This window comes from Dromaius novaehollandiae, chromosome 13, assembly GCF_036370855.1.
Source record: "Dromaius novaehollandiae isolate bDroNov1 chromosome 13, bDroNov1.hap1, whole genome shotgun sequence".
NCBI lineage: Eukaryota > Metazoa > Chordata > Aves > Casuariiformes > Dromaiidae > Dromaius > Dromaius novaehollandiae.
In genome coordinates, this window is record NC_088110.1 from 16125827 (window position 1) to 16147461 (window position 21635).

The 21635-nt window shown below is 39.8% G+C and overlaps 1 long non-coding RNA gene across 1 annotated transcript in view; it reads right to left on the bottom strand.

Moving 5' to 3' along the window:
• The window catches only part of LOC135329735 (uncharacterized), a 133454-nt gene extending 132219 nt beyond the window's left edge, over positions 1 to 1235 (bottom strand). The window contains exon 1 of the long non-coding RNA XR_010391342.1: positions 1157 to 1235. This is a non-coding gene — a long non-coding RNA (uncharacterized LOC135329735). The remainder of the gene's footprint in view (positions 1 to 1156) is intronic.
• Between the last annotated feature and the right edge of the window lie 20400 nt (positions 1236 to 21635).

The following is a 21635-nucleotide window of genomic DNA, read 5'->3' on the forward strand; positions in this document are numbered from 1 at the left end:
GCACAACAGAAAGTGCAGGTTTCAGTGTGAAGTTAGTAATTAGATGAATCTGAACAGACAAAGTAAAGGGCAGCAGGCAGAATGATGCATCTGGTAGCAAGACATGACTTTGCTCTCTGGCCATGCCAGGATACTGCAGGAAAGCAAAGTAAATGGGTGTGGTTTTGACACTTGCTGCAAGAGATCACACAGTGCTAACTGCATGTTTTATACTGACCAGTCTCTCTGGACTTCTAGGTTGCAGGACAGCTGCACATCATGGCATGTCTCCAGAAACATCTCCAGAGACCCATCTAGAAAGTAAGAAGGTCATCTCCAAACTATGCACCCAGGTCTCCTTCCCAGCGGAAACCACAGCATAGATGTGGTAGATGGAGAGCATTCATGTCTTCGCTCAGTATGGCCCTCAAATTTTAGGATTAGCCTTTCTGTTTCAATACAACAATATATTGTAGCAAGTTTACATATTATTGCCTAACACCTTAGTTAAGCCAATAGAAGTACCTCAACTTTTCCGGGACACACAGCTTAGCTTTGTTACTCTACATACTTTCACTTAAGACATCATTCTGTTATCATTAACGTTCATGGTATTTCTACTACTGATTTGAATGTGATCAGGAACAAGCCCTTCTGAGAGTTCATATCCCTGTTCCCAGCAGAGCATACAATGATACTTAAGGTAGGAATATTGTTCCATATTTTAGTAATCTTTAAAATCAAAATAAAGGGGAAGATTGCGTTACACTCTGCGAAAATCTGAAAATGAACAGGCACCTTCATCTGCAGTCCATACATTGTTGTGAGAAAAGGAATCATACCAGAATAGTCTTCCGTGCTCTCCATAGGAAAGAGAAAATCAGTATGTTTACAGGCGACCATGAGAGAGACAGGGCAGTGTATGAAATCTGTGAGTTGAAGATAATTAATGGGGCAATTAAAAAGCAAAGAAGGACCAGACAAAGAACAGACATACACTTTACAGAAAGATTAGCTTCTGGGTCTTTGTTTTTTGAGGTGGGTTGCAAGGCCTAGACTAAGACATCTGCAGAGTACAAGACATTAACATTAAATATGTATATAAAGACCTCAATGAATCTGACACTGATAACATTATTCAATTAGTATAAAGTAGAAATGAAAACATAGTATTTACCCTCTGAGTGAGCAGAACATTCAAGGGAGAGTCGTGTTTCTCTGTATTCACTCTGGATACAGTCTGTTCAAACGTCCTTTTATGCTAGAAGACACATGGAAGATAAATAAATAAGACTGCTTCCAAATGACTGTTCTCTTCCTTAGCCTCATTCTTTTTCTGATACATTCTTTATATATTCTTGGGTTCATTCAAGCATGCTTTGACATTACTAGATGGTTTCAACATTCAATCCTTTTTCTGTAGCGTGACTGCACAGGCATGAGAACATATTGCAAAACTTACCATCTTGGTGACCTAGGTTTCATTTTCTACCCTGATGTTTTTAGGTTAAGGATGCCAATTACAACAGCTTCTAAATGCCTTCACAGGGGACAGTATTTGGTTGCCTAGTAGCAATGGCAGAGTCTGACGCTGCTTTTAGGATGTCAGTATACTTGTGTTCTGTCATACTGAATCTGTAATAATGGATCTGTAGTGATTTCTGCAATCATACAGCTAATGACTTCTGGTTGATATTAGGGAGATTTTTTATGTAAGTCAGACAGCAAATTTTCTTCTCTGCTTGTTTCTGTTGACTTTTTTTAAACCATGGTTTCAGACTAAAACTCCTAAAGAGGGATGGAAGCTGTGATGATAAACTTTTGCAAGCTTCTATTTGTGCAGTAGGTTTCTCAAACAAAAAGATGGCTACTACAGGCAAATCTTTTTTTTTTCCCCAGCTCTGAAATCTCAGGAATGAAGTGACAAAGCTACACACCACCTGGTGGAACACACTGATTGTCCTTTAGACCTGTGTTTTAGGCGTTATCTGCAAGCCCAGATTTAACACATCCCCTCCCATTATTTCCTACCTCCACTCTGATTCCTCCTGGCACCATTTTTGTGTGAAGAGCACACAGCTGCTGCTCAAGTCCTGGCCCTGCTATACAAGGTTCAGGAAAATAGCACAGGCCAGGAGATAGGCATGCAATGCTACAAGACATGGACTGTTTAGCCAAAAGTGCAAAGCCCCAGTAATGAACATATTTGAACAGCTAGGCAACCTTTGAATGCAGCTGACATCTACTCCAGTGCAAGGACAGGCTGCAGCTGAAAAGGAAAGCCCTGCTTATCCCACTTGCTCTCCGCTCCTCCCTCACTCTGCATCTTCCCTTCAATTTCATTTAGGCCTCACAGTCATCACCAGATCTGCTGATCTGACAGAAAGCCATTCAGGGTTTTTTTTATACATATTTTAGTTTTCTGTTGTATCAGCTGAGCAATCCTTTTGCTGCACAGTCACTTAACCTACTGTGAACCAGGGGTGGAAGCAACTGAGGCGGAGAGAGCTGCAATCCACTGCAACGCAGGATGCACTTACTGGCCACATGAATGCTAGTGCTTGCTCCACATTGCCTTGACCAAAGGAGAGGAGAACCACTCTCTTCAGCAGTAGCTTTGATTCGGAAGAAATTATACCACTCCCGACATATATATCACAGCTGTCAACAGATGTCAGACAGCCTACGCAGCAACTTTTCTGTCTAACACAGAAAGCCAGTGCCCAAGATAGGCCAGGGAATCACAGTGAAAATAAGCAGGCTGGACCATCCACAGAGCAAACACCCCTAGGAACAGGTGGGGCTGGCAAATTGGTATTCTGCTACAGCAAGTCAGTGAGCATCTAGTTTGCTTGGTATAAGTAAGGTATCTTGATGTAAGAACAGAGTTAATGAAATAAAGCTTGAAACAGACGACTATTAGAAAGAAATATAATTATATTTTTCCTATTATTTTTACTTCCATTTTGGTAAAATAACTCTGAATGACAGTTGCATTGCATTGAAAAAAACCCAACACTAGTAGTTACAGACTTTCTAAATTCTCACAATGGCATGATTTTTTAAAAACCTAAAGTCTGTCCCAGCTCAGAGGGTTTGGTATTGTGTATGTATTAAATCCATTTCAAAGATGCTGAGGAATCTGAGCAGCAAATTGAGCAAACCTTAATGCATAACCACTGTTGATTGATCTGGTTCCTCTTCTGCCTGCTTTTATAAACCCAAACAAATTAGAAACACTGTAAGATTCAGAATACATAAACGAACGCCTGGGAATTTCCCAAAATACTTCTCACTTTTCATATTGTGCACATGCATTCAAAACTCTAGGGCTCGTAAGGGGCCATGTCCAACATTCCCCACTGAGGCAAAGTTCCCACTTCATAATCCCAGCTGGAGGTTTTTGCTAGAGTAAAGCCTGAGGAATGAATCCACACAAACAGCTTTATGTGCAGACAGGTGCTGATCATCAAAACAAAAGGAAAAACTCCCAAAGATACTATTTTCCTTGCTATAGGGACTACCAAGAAAAGAGAACTAGCACCAAAGAAAACAACTAGACAATGTTTAATTACATGGAAAGTCAGCTGCCATATTATAGAAAGTGGATTAAGAAGCACATTTGGAAGACTTCCTAAATAGTCGCCGTTCCACTACGCACTAAATTAAGGCTGCAGATATTTACAGATTTCCATGATGTTCAGGCATGGAAGCTCCTGGAAGGGCAGGTACAAAGAGTGGGCCTGCCAACGCTGCCGTAAAAAGTGCTTCTCTCAGGCTTCTTCTACAATTTCAGCTGACACTGCTTGATGATTGGTCATGTAAAAGAAATCAAAATTTTACTCCCAAATTCTGAGGCACAGTGCATACTTATTTATTTACTTTTTATTGGCATGAAGTTACTTAACCATAGTTGAGGAGGGTCAGGGATATGTTTGGTAAGCCGCAGATACTTTCCTGTAATGTTATGGTGCTTGATGCAAACATTGTTCATTGTGTAATTTAATGATTTTATGACTGCGCTGCATAACTGAATGCATCCCACATTATTCATAAGATTAAGGCTGGCAGCAGCTGCCAAAAGCCCAACTGTCGGTTTTTAATACACAATATGCTATATCGTGAGAGATGTGAAAACGAATAGCTGAAACAAGTGCAAATTCAGCCTGAGTCTGGTTATGTGGAATCAGGCTTTTATTCCACAGTCCTGCCAGCATTAGTGCACGTGCCTGCTATTTCTAAATCTTGAAGGGAGGAAAAGCAATGCAGAGAAGAGCCTCAATTTTTCTTACTAGTTTGTATTTCATCTTCTTCCAAGCCATCCAAGCACCATCGCGCAATTTACTCTACTAGTAAGTTTTTTGACCCTTATCTTTTGCAAGTAATAGGTGGGATAGGCTGGGATTTAAAGAGATACGACAACTGGATTTAAAACTGTCACTGCTCTAGTCTTCATAATTTTTTAAAGCTCAGCATTAAGAAGCATATTATTGTTTTCTATCAGAAAGTAGTAATTTAGGAAAAAAATCAAGAATTTTCAGTTCTGAACACTTACATTAGGTTACTAATAGATTTTTTTTTAATCATAAAACAAGTCTGCAGTACCTTTTAATATGACAAAAAAAGTTATTGTCCACTGCGAGGCAGAAACAGTCTTAAAACAAGTTTGTTTCTTACTGATTTTATATCATTGTGGAACTACAGTTACCAATTGAATTTGATTATATCCAGACCTAATTTTGTGCTTTTATCACAGGAAGTTTTAACAAGACATATGCAGTTTCCTGTACTCCTCCAGGTCAGGTTTTTATCACACTAGCACATTTTCATTCAGTGAAGAGCCCTTTAAGATTTTACTGTAGTATGTAAATTCTAGGTTTCCTATAAAAGTGGACCTTTCAAGCAAGCATAGAAAAACACCCAGCACTTCTAGCAACTCTGAAAACACAAGTACAATTTACAGCAATGAGTTTTCAGTTATGTTGCATTACAGATGGTTAAAAGAATGAGTCTTGCGGCACAGGATTCACACTGTATTAAGGACTGGCTATTCGGTGCAGACACAAATGCACTGCAACTCCGTAAGATTTCAACCAGTTTCTTAACCAGAGCATAGTCACTGATCACACTCCTGGTTCTATGAATACTAATGTAGGCAAATAATGCAGCAGGCTTCTTGACTGAAAAAAATGACTGTTTTTACAAGATTAAGAAGCTCAACTGAGCTAAACTGCCCCATAAGATCACTGAGAGAGGGTTTCAAGATTGTGCTCCAAGTGCTTAAAAGTTTAACAGTTAGCTGTTGGACTTAACACCCCTCCCACTGGCAACCATTGCTTTCCACAGGCACAGACAGCCTCTCCTTGGAAGCAGGAGGAATCCAGAACTCGTGCCAGCACCTGGTGCTAAACGCAGAGCTCAAGCCTGCGAAGCAACCCTTTTATAATCAGCGGATTATAAAACACAGCCCAAGCTGCACTCTCACCCTTTCATCTGTGCAAGCAAGCGCATTCTTGCTGAAAAGGAAACATGACCTCCACAGTCAGAACACTTTTAATAGCTATACATGTATCTTTTGCCATTAATATTGCAATATTACAAAATATAGTAATATCGTTACTGATATATATATTAGGGGTTTTCTGTTGTTTTGAAGAAAAACAATCTCCTATAGTGACACCAGACTCCTCTATAAACACTGGAGCAGACTCAGCAGGAGTGCAGCAGAGATGTCAGTACTTACACCAACTAGGTAGGAATCTGATCTCTTTATTAGAAAGGATCCTGCTTCCATTACAGTGCAACTTCAACAGCGTAAAAAGAACTGGATTCATCAGAAATTTGCATTTTAGTAATGGAAGATTTCAGAACCTGTCCAAGGGTAACAGAGGGACAGAAAAATCACCTTGTTTACAGATAAAATACTGAACATAGACAACAGTCTTAAAATTAAAAGGGAAACAATTTATGATGATTCACCTCCTTTCTAACCATTCATTCCTCAGACAAAGCCAGGTGATGGCCAGCCATGATTTAAGTGCAGCCTGAGGACACAGGAAGAGAAATGTGAGGGCCCACAGTCCCCACCTGCGCACAGGCTGCAACCTGCGGCGGCCCCTCCAAACCCATGGAGAGCCCACCTATACTCCCTCCCACTGTGAACCCCCCGCCAGGGCACTTTTAAACCTCAGAGGGCCAGGTTTAACTACAGAACACACTGGATTATTTAAACAGAGGAAACCCAGAGCAACCAGGGAAGCCCACCTAAAAATGAAGAGGGTTTGTATCCAGTTACAGAATCACAGAAGGACTGAGGTTGGAAGGGACCTCTGGAGATCATCTTGTCCAACCCCCCTGCTCAAGCAGGGTCACCTAGAGCACGTTGCACAGGATTGTGTCCAGACCATATTTGAATATCCCCACGTTTGGAGACTCCACAACTTCTCCCAGTGCTCTGTTACCCTCACAGGAAAGAAGGTCTTTCTCATGTTCACATGGAACTGCCTGTGTTTCAGTTTGCCTCTTGCCCTGTTGCTGGGCACCACTGAAGAGTCTGGCCCCATCCTCTCTACACCCTCCCTTCAGATACTTATACACATTGGTAAGATCCCCCCTCAGTCTCCTCTCCTCCAGGCCGAACAGGCCCAGCTCTCTCAGCCTTTCCTCATAGGAGAGATGCTCCAGTCCCTTCACCATCTTCGTAGCCGTCCGCTGGACTCGCTCCAGTAGCTCCATGTCTCTCTTGTACTGGGGAGCCCAGAACTGGATACAGTACTCCAGGTTTGGCCTCACCAGGACCTACTCACTGTGCCCCTGCAGCTGGGTCCCCAGATCCAGGCTCCTTACCGGTAACTGAGGAATTTCCAGGATAGCAGAAAATCCCTCCCAGTGCTGACGGAGCTGGGTATGTCTACACACGCACAGCAGCAGACCCCTTCCCCTCACAGCCTCGCAGTCCCGGGCCCGGTGCCACGCTCCCACCTGCCCCCTCGCCTCATGGCAGGGACAGGCTCCACCTTGCTCTCCCCTCCACACACCCATTGCTCCCCCAGGAAAGTAGCAGCTTCGTCCTCCTTGGCCACTTCTTCAGGGAGCATAACAGACAAACAAAGCCACACAAATACAGCAAGCACCATCCTCACCTGCTTCCCATGTGGTTTACACGGCCCTTTAGGCAGGGGAAGTGCTTTGGGCATGTCTGCTTAAATGCCTGATCTATCTAGGGATTATAAATTTGAAAAAAAATGAGATTCTGTGTTTGGCAGAAAGTCAAGGTAAAGAAGCATAACAGACCTCTCAGCTCTCAAAGAAAAAGACAGGAGTGGTACTGAGCTCATTCATTCAGAAACAAATAGCAGAGAGATAAACCCTAGTTGTGCAAGTCCTTTATATATACATATAATTTTAGCAAGCAAATAGTCTTGTGAATTTTGAAGAAAGGAAAATTCAGTCTAGAGCTTTGGGAGAAATATTCACTACAGCAGGAGCTTAACTGGTTCGCACGCAAGTGTTAACCAGATGGCGTGCATAGTCCTTATCTCAGAAAAGGAAAAGGCTGAGCATGGTTGAGGAGACTGTAACCTTCCCTTCCCCTCCAGTCATCTTCTCGCTGTTCCTTGCTTTTCTCATAGCATTCCCATATTGCCTGACAATTCACTCACGGACATCACACAGTGCCCCACACCACTAGTCACCTGCAGCCACCCGTGGCGGTGAGCTGGCTGCAGGGATGTTCAACTGTTCCCTGCCTTGCTACCCAGCAAGAAAGCTCCTGACTTTGTCGCTATACTTTCTTCTTCCCCTTGCAGCACAGCAATTCACCTTTCTTGTACCTCAACAGCCTCTCCTTTTACACTGGTTTCAAAATTACAACACTTTCTGAAAAACTGAAGTATGTTACACATTTTAATCTAAAAATAATGAACAAACCTCCCAAATATCTGCAATGCAATGCAGCTCAGTACTATGAGTTTCAGTAGAACCAAAAATATATTTCAGTATCAAGAGAACACATAAAAATCCCCTATGGTTTATCCTCAGGTTATCAAGGATAGCGTGAAATATGCTCTGGCATAACCATGCAAGCTTTTTTTTAAAAACCTTTTATTTTACAGAAAAGTAAGGAAATAACTCTGCATAGACATCTATAGGCCCTGACTGCCCTCTACAATTTACTCCAGTCAACAGAAGATAAGCAGATGACTATAAAACTGTCCTGGTGGCAATATACCTACAATTCTCCTGGTCAATATTACTATTATCCCTGTAGTCTGGAGAACAGACTCTAAAAATCTGACAACTCACTGGACCTTAAGATAATGCATAGCCATTTGCAAGGAAACAGCAAGAAGGCAAGCAGTCAATATAAAATTTCATTTTAAAAGACTTTGCACCCTACCCATTTTATAAGGCAGTCAGCAGAGCATACAATTTCCTGACTAATCTAAAAAACTCCTAAGAGTCTAACTCCTAGCAGTCATCGACTTGAGCAGTGGGTCAGCAATGATCCATTAAGCTCCAACCTCTGCAAACCAAGCATATGGATCCCATACGGCATGAGGACCGCTTCCTCTTCTTGGTGTATTGTTGTTGCAACAGCAGAGAGTAAGTTATGGGAAACTACAGGAGGACACCATGCATAATGGCTAATGCCACCACGAAGCAAAGAAAACTACTACTGCAGATTCTCCTCATGTATATGCTGGCTCTCCTGAAAACATCTGCTTTATGTTCTGTTGTATGCTCTTTAGTCTTCTACATTAAAGTTAACTATAATCCTTGCAATGCTTGAAGTGAGCTGTGCTCTTTTATTTGCTTTTACATTATATGATCTTTTCACCACAAGCAGCATACATGCTAACACGAATATGAACAGAATTCTTTAAGAAAATATATATCTATCTCCAGCACTACCTTCTTCCTCCTCCAATTCCACTTCTTGAGAGGTGTGGTAGCTTTTAAATGTACTCAGGAAAACATAAAACCAATTGATTTTACATAAAACAAAACAGGCTTAACTGATTTGCTGCAAGTCACACTTGCTTGCCAAATTTATCCAAGTTATTTTATTAACTGTATTTTTTTATTATTTTTGACAGAGCACAAAACAACTTGTAAAATAATAGCTGGGTAGACTGGAAAACAAGAAATCTATTAAAGAAAGGCAAAGCATTACAGGAATAACAACTAAACTTAAAACTTTGTTGGTTTTCCATGTTGCCAGGCTTGTTTCTTCCAATCAAAAAGAACAACTTCATATATTTCTTCTCTCAATACCTTCCTGAGATTTCATACACATACATGAAGGACCTATTTTAATCAATTTTCTATACAATCAGGACATCGTATATTCTATACTATAGGTATATATATTATACTACTCAGATATATTATCAGAATTTCTGTTCCTATTTAGTCTGTTTTAACTGCAGAACTGATTTGATTTTCATAAATTGGATGTAGTATTAAGCTTAATACATGATTATGTGACAAAGTAGAGCTGAAAAATATTATAACAGATGAGAGCATCTATCAGGGGAGAGCAGTGGATGCTGTCTACATTGACTTCAGTAAGGCTTTCAACACTGTCTCCCTCATAGATACATATAGACACATCCTCATAGCCAAGCTGATGAAGTAAGGGCTAGATGAGCAGTGAGGTGGAAAATAGGCTGAACGGCCGAGTTCAGAGGGTCATGATCAGTTGCACAAAATCTAGTTGGAGGCAAGTAAATAGCAGTGTCAATACTGGTACCAACACTATTCAACGCCTTCATTACTGATCTGCATGAGGGGGCAGAGCGTACCTTCAGCAAGTCTGCTGATGACACAAAACCAGGGGGAGTGGCTGATACACCAGAGGGTTGTGCTGCCATTCAGAGGGTTCTCAACAGGCTGGAGAAACAGGTAGAGAGGAAACTCATGAAGTTCAACAAAGGCAAGTGTAGGGTCCTTCACCTAGGGAGGTAAAACCCCATGCACCAGTATAGGCTGGGGGCTGACCTCCTGGAAAGCAACTGTGCAGACAACAACCTGGGGGTCCTGGTGGACAACAAGTTGACCATAAGTCAGCAATGGGCTCTGACAGCAAAGGAGGCCAACAGCATCCTGGGCTGCATTAGGAAGAGCATTGCCAGCGCTTTGAGGGAGGTGATCCTTCCCCACTACTCAGCCCTGGTGAGGCCACATCTGGAGTATTAAGCCCAGTGCTGGCCTCCCCAGTACAAGAAAGGCATGGAGCTACTGCAGCAAATCCAGTGAAGGGCCACTAGGATGATTAAGGGGCTGGAACAACTGTCGTATGAGAAAAGGCTGAGAGAGCTGGGCCTGTTCAGCCTGGAGCAGAAAAGGCTCAAGAGGATCTTATCAATACGTGTAAATAGCTGACAGTAGGGTGGAAAGAAGTTGGAACCAGACTTGTCTCAGTGGTGGCCAGACACAGGACAAGAGGCACTGGGCACAGACTGAAACACAGGAAGTTCCTCTGAATATAAGAAAAAACTTTGCTACTGTGAGGGTGCCTGAGCTCTGGAACAGGTTGCCCACAGAGGCTGTGGAGTCTCCATCGTTGGAGATATTCGAAAGCTGTCTGGACACGGCCCTGAGCAACCTGCTTTGACCCTGCTGGAGCAGCGGGGCTGGACTAGACGATCTCCAGAAGTGCCTTCCAACCCCAACTACCCTGTGATCAAAGTACACCACAAGGAAGTATAAGCTATTCCTTTCTCACTGCCTCTTTCTGTCCCAGCAAAAACTCAACTTTCAGAAACATATTTGGGAGAGTGGTAGCCATGATGACAAATGGATTTCTTCAATTGATTTGAAAGATCTAAAGATACTTTGCTGCAATCCTAGTTCAGCCACTGGAGCTTTATAGCACCATGGTTTAATTGCCTAATTTGAGACGCTTTAAGATTTTAAAAAGGCAATCTGGGAACCAGAACTGTGGAGTCTGCTCTGGTAGCCATTATTGCTCAGAATTAGATGTTTAACACTGCATGTTAAACTGCTCACCACTTCAGAAAATTGTCATAAATAGTTTTATTCAAGAGGAAAGCTTAGAATGAGTGGGAATTTTTTTCTCTATCAAAACAAAAAACATTGCTTCCTTAAGCAGAGAACGTTTCTTTTGAAAAATCTGAGGACTGACTAATCTTGCCCAGACTCTTGCTGAGCCGGCCCTGGGCCAGCTGGAAGCCCTGGGCCAGCATTATCGTGGGTCGGGCTGAGGCCCGTTCCCTGCAGTCAGCACGCTTGCTGCGTGCTGAGAGCGATGTCGAATGGCCAGAGCCACGGCTGTCAGTGTGGGCTTTCCCCTGCAGGAAGAGTGAAGAATGACACTTGGATGTGGAAGACCATGAGAGGTAAAAATTTGTTCCTCCTTCAGGGAAGGGGTTAAAGAGTCTGTCCATTTCCAAGCCAGGTTTCTTGTGAAAAGATTCTATCAAAAGACTCTGTCTTTGGGTACAAAGCAATCACCACACACACATACGCACCTGTGCACGTGCACACACGCACACACACAAAACCACACACACCAAAACAAAGCTTGTGTCACAAAAAATTTTCCTATGAATTTCTACCTAGGCAATCACACAACGGTAGAAGAGAAAAACTAAAAGGTTGAGTGGGACATTTCATAAATGTTTGGTATAGAAGATGGATTTCCTCCACCCCAACACAAGCTTTTCAAGCTTTTTCAATAATAAAGGCAACTCCTCTCAACTGCTTAAGAAGTCTGTCAATTCAACATTAAAAAAACATGTATTAGCAGTCTTTTGATTATTATCACTGACTTATAGAGAGTTTTAACTCATTATGAATCAGTAGGATTGCAAGATGATTATCAGTTGTCTATATCCTCTAGCGCTAAGTAGTTTTGGACTGAACACCACTGAGCTGGCATAATGGGATTTGGATTTGCAGTGACGGTCACGTTTGTCTCTTCAAATAAATGAAGCTTTGATGGAAGATTATGGGAATACAAAAAAATAATTGAAATAGGGCCTCAGGGAGGTTTAAATAGCAAGAGATTATTATCGTCAAACAACTTTTTAAAGAAAATAATGAAAGCTTGGAAACAAGCGACTCACTACTTATGCCCTTTTAAACATGGAAAAGATGCACTGTTTCTTCACTCCTGACTACCATTGTTTTTAAGATCAACATACTATGCTTATGGAAATATTATTGTACCAACACATCAAGACGCTTAGAAGATGAGAAATAGATTTCCATGTAGATTTCTGAGATTAAAGGACTGACAGCATAAGTTATTTTCTACGCAGTATTCATTTCTACTGAGGTCTCAGCTATTCCACTATCTCCCAACTGCGAATCTTTCCTATAGTTACAAATAGGTAATCATCTAGAAAAATCCTTATTCATCCTGCATTCTGCATTGAAACAGCATAGCCCACATATATTGTACATCACTGAACTGAGGAAGTAAATCTCCAGGTCTCTGTAGTAGTTATGTCCATACCTGTCAAATGAACAGATCATGTTGGCCAATTCTTAATTGCTCTAAAAATAAATCATTGACAATTAAACACTGGAGAAAGACTACTGAGTTAAGAAACACACATGCATAGGGGTGTGTGTGTGTGTGTGTGTGTGTGTGTGTGTGTGTAAAATAAATAAATAAATAAAAATTAGTCCATCTCTCTATTTACCAGTAAGTATTCCTTGGCCAGCTGGGTATATCACAAATTATATCTTGAGGCCTAAAGTGTAACAGTGTTACCATTAGAGATGGATGGATTTTAAAAACAAAGAAGTGTTGTTATTTTAATTGCAATTCGAATTTTTGTTGGTGACCGTGATGCTTGGCTGCTTTTTAAATACAACGTTTTGTAGTGATAAAAGAAGCCTTCGTATTCATCTTCCACTTCGGTAGATATGTTTAGGATTGTCTCAATGCTGGTGTCCTAGATCTTTAGGAACATAGCTGGAAAATCAATAATTTTTAATGATCTGCTGACGTGATGTGAAAGTGTTCAGCTTCATAACTAAAGATTGTCTAGTTTTGATGTTGACATGACTGCATGTGCAACACAGGATGTAAATTAAGTCAGCTGATTTTGATTATTAACAATATAGAACACATACACAATGAAAAAGGATCTGGTGAAAGTTAAGAAAGTTTAACTACTGAGGAAAGAAAAATTCTTAGTTTTCTTACAAAAATTCATAGCTGTATTTCTATGTGCAGGAACACAACCTAGTTTGTCATATGTAAACCATCAGCTTAGGAAGCGGGGGAGGAGGAGGCATTGTTTATGGAGATATAGAATTGCACTGGAACATTTCCCATAAAGTTTTTAGGACCTAACACTAGAAACATTAACAAAGAACCTAAGGACTTTGTTGATTAGTCATAAAATACTTTTGGAATTATGTTTCTGCAGGTTGATAAACCAGAGGTGTATTTAAGGCTGACTGAAGCCCAGGAAACTGTGTTCAGACTGAGAAAGAAATGCTGAAAACTTTTCAGTACGTTCATGAATACAGAAAAGCCAAAATTGGTTGGCACAGAAACAGACTACAAATCATTGGAAGCCACGTTATGGAATCCACTGTGCAAAACACCACATACACATCAACAGAGGATTGCAAAATTGCAGGAGCAGTTGTCAAATGTGAAATATTCCCCCAGCAAGCAGCCTCTTGTAGTGGACACATTTTCAGGAGGCCCTATAAACACTGGAAGGAAGGATATGTAGAATGTCTGAAGTAAGCACAGCAAAAATAATACCCAACTCACTCCCAAAACACGGTAAGATGACAGAGGATGGCAAACATTTTGGAGAGCAAGATGATTTTGAGAAACTGAAGAAACAGCTATAAACAAACAGGTTGCAATACAATATAAAGAATGCAAAGTATTCAATTTAGGTAGAAATTATCAGCTACGTAGAGTATCAAAAACAACTGGCTAAGCAGAACTGAATAAAATTTGGGTTTACAACAAACCTCAAACTAAATACAAATCAGCATTATCCCACTGTTAAAAAAAAAAGCTAACATCATACTAGATCAGTAACATTTCTATGTAAATCACTTCAATCCTTTGACATTACTAAGCACACTTAGCATCCAGTGAAAGGTGGAGCAGCTCTTCAAGAGAAGTTAATCAACTGGAACAAATCTAAAGGAGACAACAAGAATGATCAAAGGTCTAGAAAATAATCATTTTATTTTGGGGAAAGAGTGAAAGAATATATCTGTTTATCTAAAGGAGAAAATACAGAAAACAGACATTATGAAAATCTTTAAATATATAGATGGTAGCTGCAAAAACCTAAGATAAAAACCTGGTTTTTGAATCCACACAGGATTAAGAGTAGTAGTAATGTTCTTAAAGTACAATAAAGGACAAAAAAATTGCACATTAGGGGAAAAATAAAATCACATCAGGACAGCTGAACACTGGCAAAGCTGTTCATATATGAAAGTGTGGAATCCTCACCACTCTGAGCTTTTAAATATGGAGGTAGTTAAGAGCAAAATGTTGTTTTATGAAACAAATATACACCAGAGGTATAATATTAGCCTTCGGCAGAGGAACGGACCTAATAAGCTATCCAAGTTTACCTAAACCTATTTTCCACTATCCCATGGTTCTAAAAGAACAAAAGGCAAAATATTTAAAATCTACAATTCTTTGGTTGATGGAAAGTGACCAACAGAGCCTCAGTATACTTAACCCCCCCCCCAAAAAACCTTATGAGTATGATAGAGAAGCTCAAACATTTTAACTCTTTATAACAAGTATGACAGTTCCACTTCCACTAATGTATTTAATACAAATTTAACTATCACATAAGCTTTGTAAATGAGATCGAAATCAGGTTTACCTTTGTATTTATAAGGCAGGTCTTCCAACTTTGACAGGACATGGGAACTTCTGTAATAAGACTAACATGTACAACCCCTACTGGAACTCTGAAACAGGAAGATTACACAGGCTTTTTTTTTTAATAATATAAATTCATGATCATGAAATCTAAATATGTTACATGGGAGATTTTATCATCTCAACCTTGAAAATTGGCTGAAATCCTAGATCACAAAAAAGAGAAATTAACTGTGCAGAGATTGACATGAAAAGTATCAGCATCACTTGTGTACTTTGTGACACAGCAGAAAGCAATAGTCAACTCAATAGTAACAGCTTGAAACGTCCTTTTTTGGACAAATGTTTCCTTGGTAAATGCATATAGTATAAAATCAAGAACCACTTTTTTGGTGTCTCTCCAAAACATATGCAGGTCATATTTCAATCCTTTAGTAATTACAGCTGCCTTGAGTTCTTTATACAAAATGTGGGTTCTTTTTTGAAGGCATCTCCCAATTCAGTGTTTTCAGAACTGAAAAGAAGAGGTCGTTTTTGCCATAATTTCATCTCAAGAAAAACCAAGTAAAAACTAAGGCATGTAATTTAATATTGGCTAATGTCAGCAGAGTCTGATAAATGTTTATCTATTTCAGTCCAGGAAACTGCAAACAACTTTTCAGATTCAGATTTTCAGGTTTGGAAATTACATTCTCTGTTTTACCCACGCCATTTAGAAATTAAGCATCATACTTGCTTTCTGCACGGAAATCCTAAAGTAACTGCATGTTCAGGATGAATTGTGGCAGTGCATGAGTAATAGCCAATACAACCAGGGGTGCACACCCAAATAATCACAGATGTGTGTAACTCAAATTAGACAAATAGTACCTGAAATTGTACTGCTTTGCCATGCTGTTTGTTGCATCCTTTTGAAAACAAACCGGCCTCCCAAATGTAGCTTTACTGCCTGTGAACTGTGAGAAACATAACAAAGGAAAGACAAAGGAAAGGCATGGCTGTATATTGCTGGTTCTTAGTTTTTGGATACTGTTGCTTCCTTACACGTAAGCAGGTGAATTGCTTGCAGACAGGTAGTTTTCTTGCACTAGCTTTTGAGCACACATATTTCAGATTTATAGGTCTAACATTTCCATGCAAATTATGGCCTCAGCAAAGTATGACTCCCCATTAAGAGGCCATTGGCTACATTTTAACACCACAGCTTCTCTCTTGCTTTAGGACCTGCTTTGCTAAAATTTTGGTGGAATCAGAATTGAGGTTGGATGGGAGCTGGAGGGCTCTATTCCAAGCACCCAGCTCAAAGCAGGGCCAGCGTGAATATCTCCTACAATGGGTTGTCCACAACCTCTCATCTCTATTTTCAACCCTTCACTGTGGTCACAGAAATAACAAGTCCTTGCAGAGCTATCCTGTTTGTATCTCAAGTCTGGTGTGCTCTCTTTGGCAATTTTTTTTTTCAAAATTATTTCAGCACTTTTTTTCTACCTGAAAAGACAATTAAAAAGTTAGCTTTCTCTTCCCCTTTGATTTTCTTCAGCTTCAGCACATATTGTCTCAAGAGGTGAAATCATAAGCTTGGGATGCATTTCACCTAATGACTAAGTCCTCAGAAACCTGGCCTTCAGGGATAAGAAAGAGTGACTGGAGGTTTGCCAAAAACAGAAAAAAAGAGATGTCTGCAAGGCTAATGCTGTCCCAGAATGTACTGTTTAACTGCTGCATTTGATTTCCAGTCTCTAACAAAACGCATGCACTAGCCTGCCTTATTCAAAACGAAGCTTAAGCAAAAAACAAGGGACACAAACTAGCTGCATTTGACTGTTTTTAGCTGTCACCTCAAGCTATTGCACTTATGGTCTTTCCCCCTTGATAATCACAGACAGATTAAAATACAAAGTAAAAATAGAATAGCCAATGTCAATGTCCCTGAAGTCAGACATAAGCAGGTGATCTTGCACGAGTCATCTGGTTTCCCTGCTTTGCCACTCTGTAAGGTGACCAAAGAAATTAACCTTCAGAATTCTGTTGGAGCTTTGCAGCATAAGCTTTTTGGAGAGCTAAGCTATTTCATACCCTATGAGGCTGCTGAATACCATTAAACAGCTTAATTTTTTTTTAGTAGTTAATAAATCTGATTGTTTATCTCTGTTGAAGTTAAAAAGACTTGAAAATGAAACAGAATATATGTATCAACCCAACAAATACACTCATCCTCTCTATGCTTTATAGATTTTGGCCTCCATAGCAAGTCAAATCCATGATTAAATACAGATTTTAAACTCCTTGCATCCAACCGTAAATGAGATTTCAACTGCAGCTTCTTATTGGGATGATGAGCTCAGCATAAATGGTCCATCTTGCCATACTGTTTTTCTTTCTACAATTTCTATTTGCATTATATTAGCATAATGCTGAAAAAACGAACATGCAGAATTATTCCTCCATGAGTGTGCTGCAATGGAAAGAGAGTATTCTGTTCCTTTTACATGTGGTTATTACCTCCACACTGCTTCTGTACATCCTGTTACAAGACTTAGTAATTTTAAGCTAGCTTATCTTCCTCTTACAGGATAAGTGGTACAATAAGAATGAACTTTTTAACCACTCCAAATTCCAATTTCCACTCCAAAACAGTTTTTATTTAGAGGTGGGATTTTTACTGATCTGTTTCACTTTGCAAATATATATACATATAATCTAGGTAACAGATTAATCTATTTCACTTTGATCTGACATGGAGAGGGAGTATTCCTATGTAAATTATGTGAAAATGGAAACAAACATTTGGGGCAAGTTAACTTAAACTGCTCCAGCTAGATCTCTAAGGGCATATCTGTCTCTACTTAGTATGTTCATCTGCCTGCACAAGGAGGAGCAAATTTTAGTTCCACAAGTGGTTGCCTTGGTGTGTCTCTTAATGCACTTATAAATTCATCAAATTCTACTTCTAAAGCAAAATAAACTTTTCCTGTTGATGGAAAGATGTAATTAAAAAATAGATATCTGGGGAAAAGATATTTGGATTGTGAATGTGGACTTCAATGCAACAGGCTTTACAGGCTAAACAGTGATTCTCTGATCATAAAAGGTTCACAAATAACTTCAGCTATTTGTTCAAATCATTTTCAGTAATCCAAACTGAGCTTTAAGACTACACTACTTTGCATAAGTTATTCATATTTCAAATATGCTTAGTTAGAATAAACAAACTGTTGCAATCTTAAATGAATAAACAATTAGTCTTGTGACAGGTAATGCATTTGATAACCACTGGGTTGATTCTCTGATCGAATTTCACTCTGAACAGAATATGAGCAAAACAACGTCAAAATAACATCAGATCAATTTTGTAACTTTTTTTTTGCCTCTCATTTTTATACTTGTTACAACACAGGAAAACTTTAAAAATATGCAGATAACATCTCTACTAAAGATACTTGAGGTAGGAATTCAGAACTGAGGGACATGTTTTGGATTGTTAACCTCAGCATAAAATCTGACAGACAGAAAGAAACGGAGAAGGAGGAGAGGGAGGTTTACAAATATACACCATTACTCATAGAGCAATGTAGTCTTACAAGAGATTTAAGAGAAGCCTGGGCAAATGCTTAGCTAGACTGTAAATAATCATTCTGCCCTGTCAGGGGGAATGACAAGGTAACCTAACATGTCTTTTCCATTGCTAAGTTTCACGGTTCAATGCCTGAGCTAAAGTAAGTCCTCCCTCCCACCCCCCCAATTATCTGTTATCTGCAGTAATTCCTACAAAAACTGAATTTTTCTGTAAAAAGTGTCAATATTACACATTTCTTGAGGGCAGTGACACAGCAGCCCTGATAACTGGAGTTCATGGAGACTTAACACATTTCGTTATGTCTTTCTCGAAGTCTGTTCCCTTTGGCACCTAGGGCTGCTGAATGTACTTTCAGCTGTGCTGTGACTTTGTTATCCAACTGCGCTTCACATTGTCAACTGCTTTCCACAACTCACTTCATGCCATTAGCAAAGCTTCTTTTTTAAGAAGGAAAAGCATGCCCAAGGATAACTCAGCTACAGTCACTGTTCTTCACCTCCCTGTTGGACAGATATTGGTTCCTGCAGCATTTAAAGTGGCAGTCAAAAATATATGACAGTAACCTGTCTTATCCAACACAGCGCCACAGAATATGCTACAAGACATCAGTGTTTGCTATGTCAATGTCTTTCATGCAGTACAGTAAGAGTCTGTCTAATGATGTACTGTCCCCAATACAAGGCATATATGGTAGAGCAGACCTGTCAAAATCTTAATGACTAGCTCTTTACACACTGCTAATATTATCACAAAGTTAGATCCATTTTGTTTGGAAGGACATCCAGTGCCTTTTTGTGAGAGGTCCTAACACCTATCAACAGCAATTGTTATCTAAATGGTCACATCTAATGGCTGATGAAGGCAGGCAAAACAACCCGTCAAAATACAATAGTGGGGGGGGGGGGGGTGTGTGGAAAGAAGCAGTGGGGCATCCAGAATCCAGCATTTTCTTTCTTTTGGGGGGTGGGGGGCTAGGTTCCTGCTTGGAGCTTTTTTTTGGTCCTAAAGTTATACAAGTACAGAAGTAAATAAAATACTGGAAACTGGAGCTTTATTTGCTACCCACATGCTTTTTCTCCTTGTTACTGAGGTTCCAATTTTATAGCCTCATTGAGAGAAACCAACAGTCTCTGGAGCTCAGTCAATTATCGATAGGAATCTCTGTACTGACACTTCACCAAAGTATAGGAAGTCATTAAAGCAGGGGGCAGAAAAGGCCCGAAGGCAGGGAGAACACTGGGTAAAAGTTAGACAAAAAGTGATTCTACCTTAAACTGAGCCTCCTGGTGACATTCTGATCCAGGCAGAGTTTTGTAACTGTTACTGTGATAGCAATTGTTACAAACTGTGGAGAAGCTACCTGGAGAGATCTTCCAAGTCCATGCTCCTGCAGTCTACACCTCACTGCAGCTCACTGGCCAACTCCCCTTCTTCAAGTAGGGTGAAAGGAGAAACAATAGACTCAATGCACTAAGAGCTCCTAATACTGAGCAAGAACCAGCTCAGGAAGAACAAGACTCTTTTCCCTAGAAAGATTATGAAGGGAGGGCGTGAGGCACTGATGACATTGTAGTTTTGTGGTTTTGTCAGAAGAAAAAAAGAACACAACTACCCAAAAATGAAAAAGATAAGCCAAGTTAGCTCTGTTAGCCACTGTAAAGTGGAGTCAATGTTTTAATTTTGTAGAACCATTTATTACCAAATACGTTAAGTATGCAAACATGGTATTTTGGTATGTGTTCACCTATTACACTGTACTGTACTCACTGCATGTTGCTCTTTGCTGTGGCAGAAGTAATTCCTATGATGCTCCGGTCCTCCCTTATGTTATTCATATAGCAGTAACTATGAAGCTGCAAGATTAACTGCTTTCCTGAAACTTTTTCATCAGTAGAAATTACCAATACATAGTTTGTTGATTTTTCAGGAATGTTTTGAATTTTGTCTCCAAATTAATATACTGGATAGTTTCAATTTAAGAAAGGTATTAAGAAATTGCATTTTAGAAACATCAATATTAGTAACCTGATCTGCAAGGAGGAAAACATGCTATAAAAGTATCAATTAAAAGGTGACAAACATCCATAAAGGAGATATTTGTCAAGGGAAATATTGATTGTTATAGCTCTGTAGCAGTAATATTGAATAGAAGCACAGATTTTGATTAACAGTGCCAGCTAATGCATTGTTGTCAATCCCGCTGATATTACTAGTAGATGTATCAGAAGAATTAAATCAAATAATCAGTCCTGAAGGATATTTAGGTGCTATGGAAGTCTTGGAAATACTATTATCCCTCAAAGCACCCAGCCAAACTAGTCAGACTCTGGAATTCTACATTAAACACCAAAATTAACAGCTGGTATCTATTTCAAAATGAGCAATGTAGAAGTGATCATAGTCTAACACAGTTCTTTACTATCCAGCTGTAATAACCACTTGAGGTGCTTCAAGAGAAAAGTAGGATTGTAAGCACATTTTTAGACATAAGCAGGTACCCAACAGTGTGAAGACTGGCATTCACTAATTTTTTATAAATTTGAAGCAGCAAACTACATAGTTCCCCTTTTGCAGGATGAAGAACCAAGGCACACTCTCCTGAGGTCCCTTCTAATAGTTAGAATAGCCTTTTTTCTCTAAATTCTTTTTCTTACAGCTTTGCTGTCCCAATTTAGTAATCCATCCTCATCTCATAACAATAATTATGAATGGACTCTCACTTCGGGTATTGTCTTTAGCAAGGTTTTTCAACTATTATACATGTGCAAGTATCTGCAGGTACCTAACATGTATTAATAAGCTGCTGTAAGGCAGAGCCACACAACTGAAAGCACAGGTATACTTCATATAAGGAAAGCAGTTCTGTTGATGATAAAACTTGCAGTATAGGAGAGAAGCTATTCCAGCACTTACCACCATCTCCCCCAGCTGGAAGAACTGCAGCAGCAGAGATCCACCAAGAACTCCAGAGAAGAGACAACTCTTCCAAGAGTTTCAGCTCTAGTGCTTGCTCCACCTGCTTTTGCTCCTTGGACGAAATACATCTCCCATGACTCCCATTATGCTGGGAGACATGGTCATCAAGTACCATGCAGCAAATGATGGGAATAAAACATCCCATTTTAGGGTAATTTTCTTGGATGATGGACCAATGAATAAAGAATGAGAAAGGTATAAATCTGCTTAATTCCTCTTCTGAAAATGTTCTCAGCCCTGAATTTG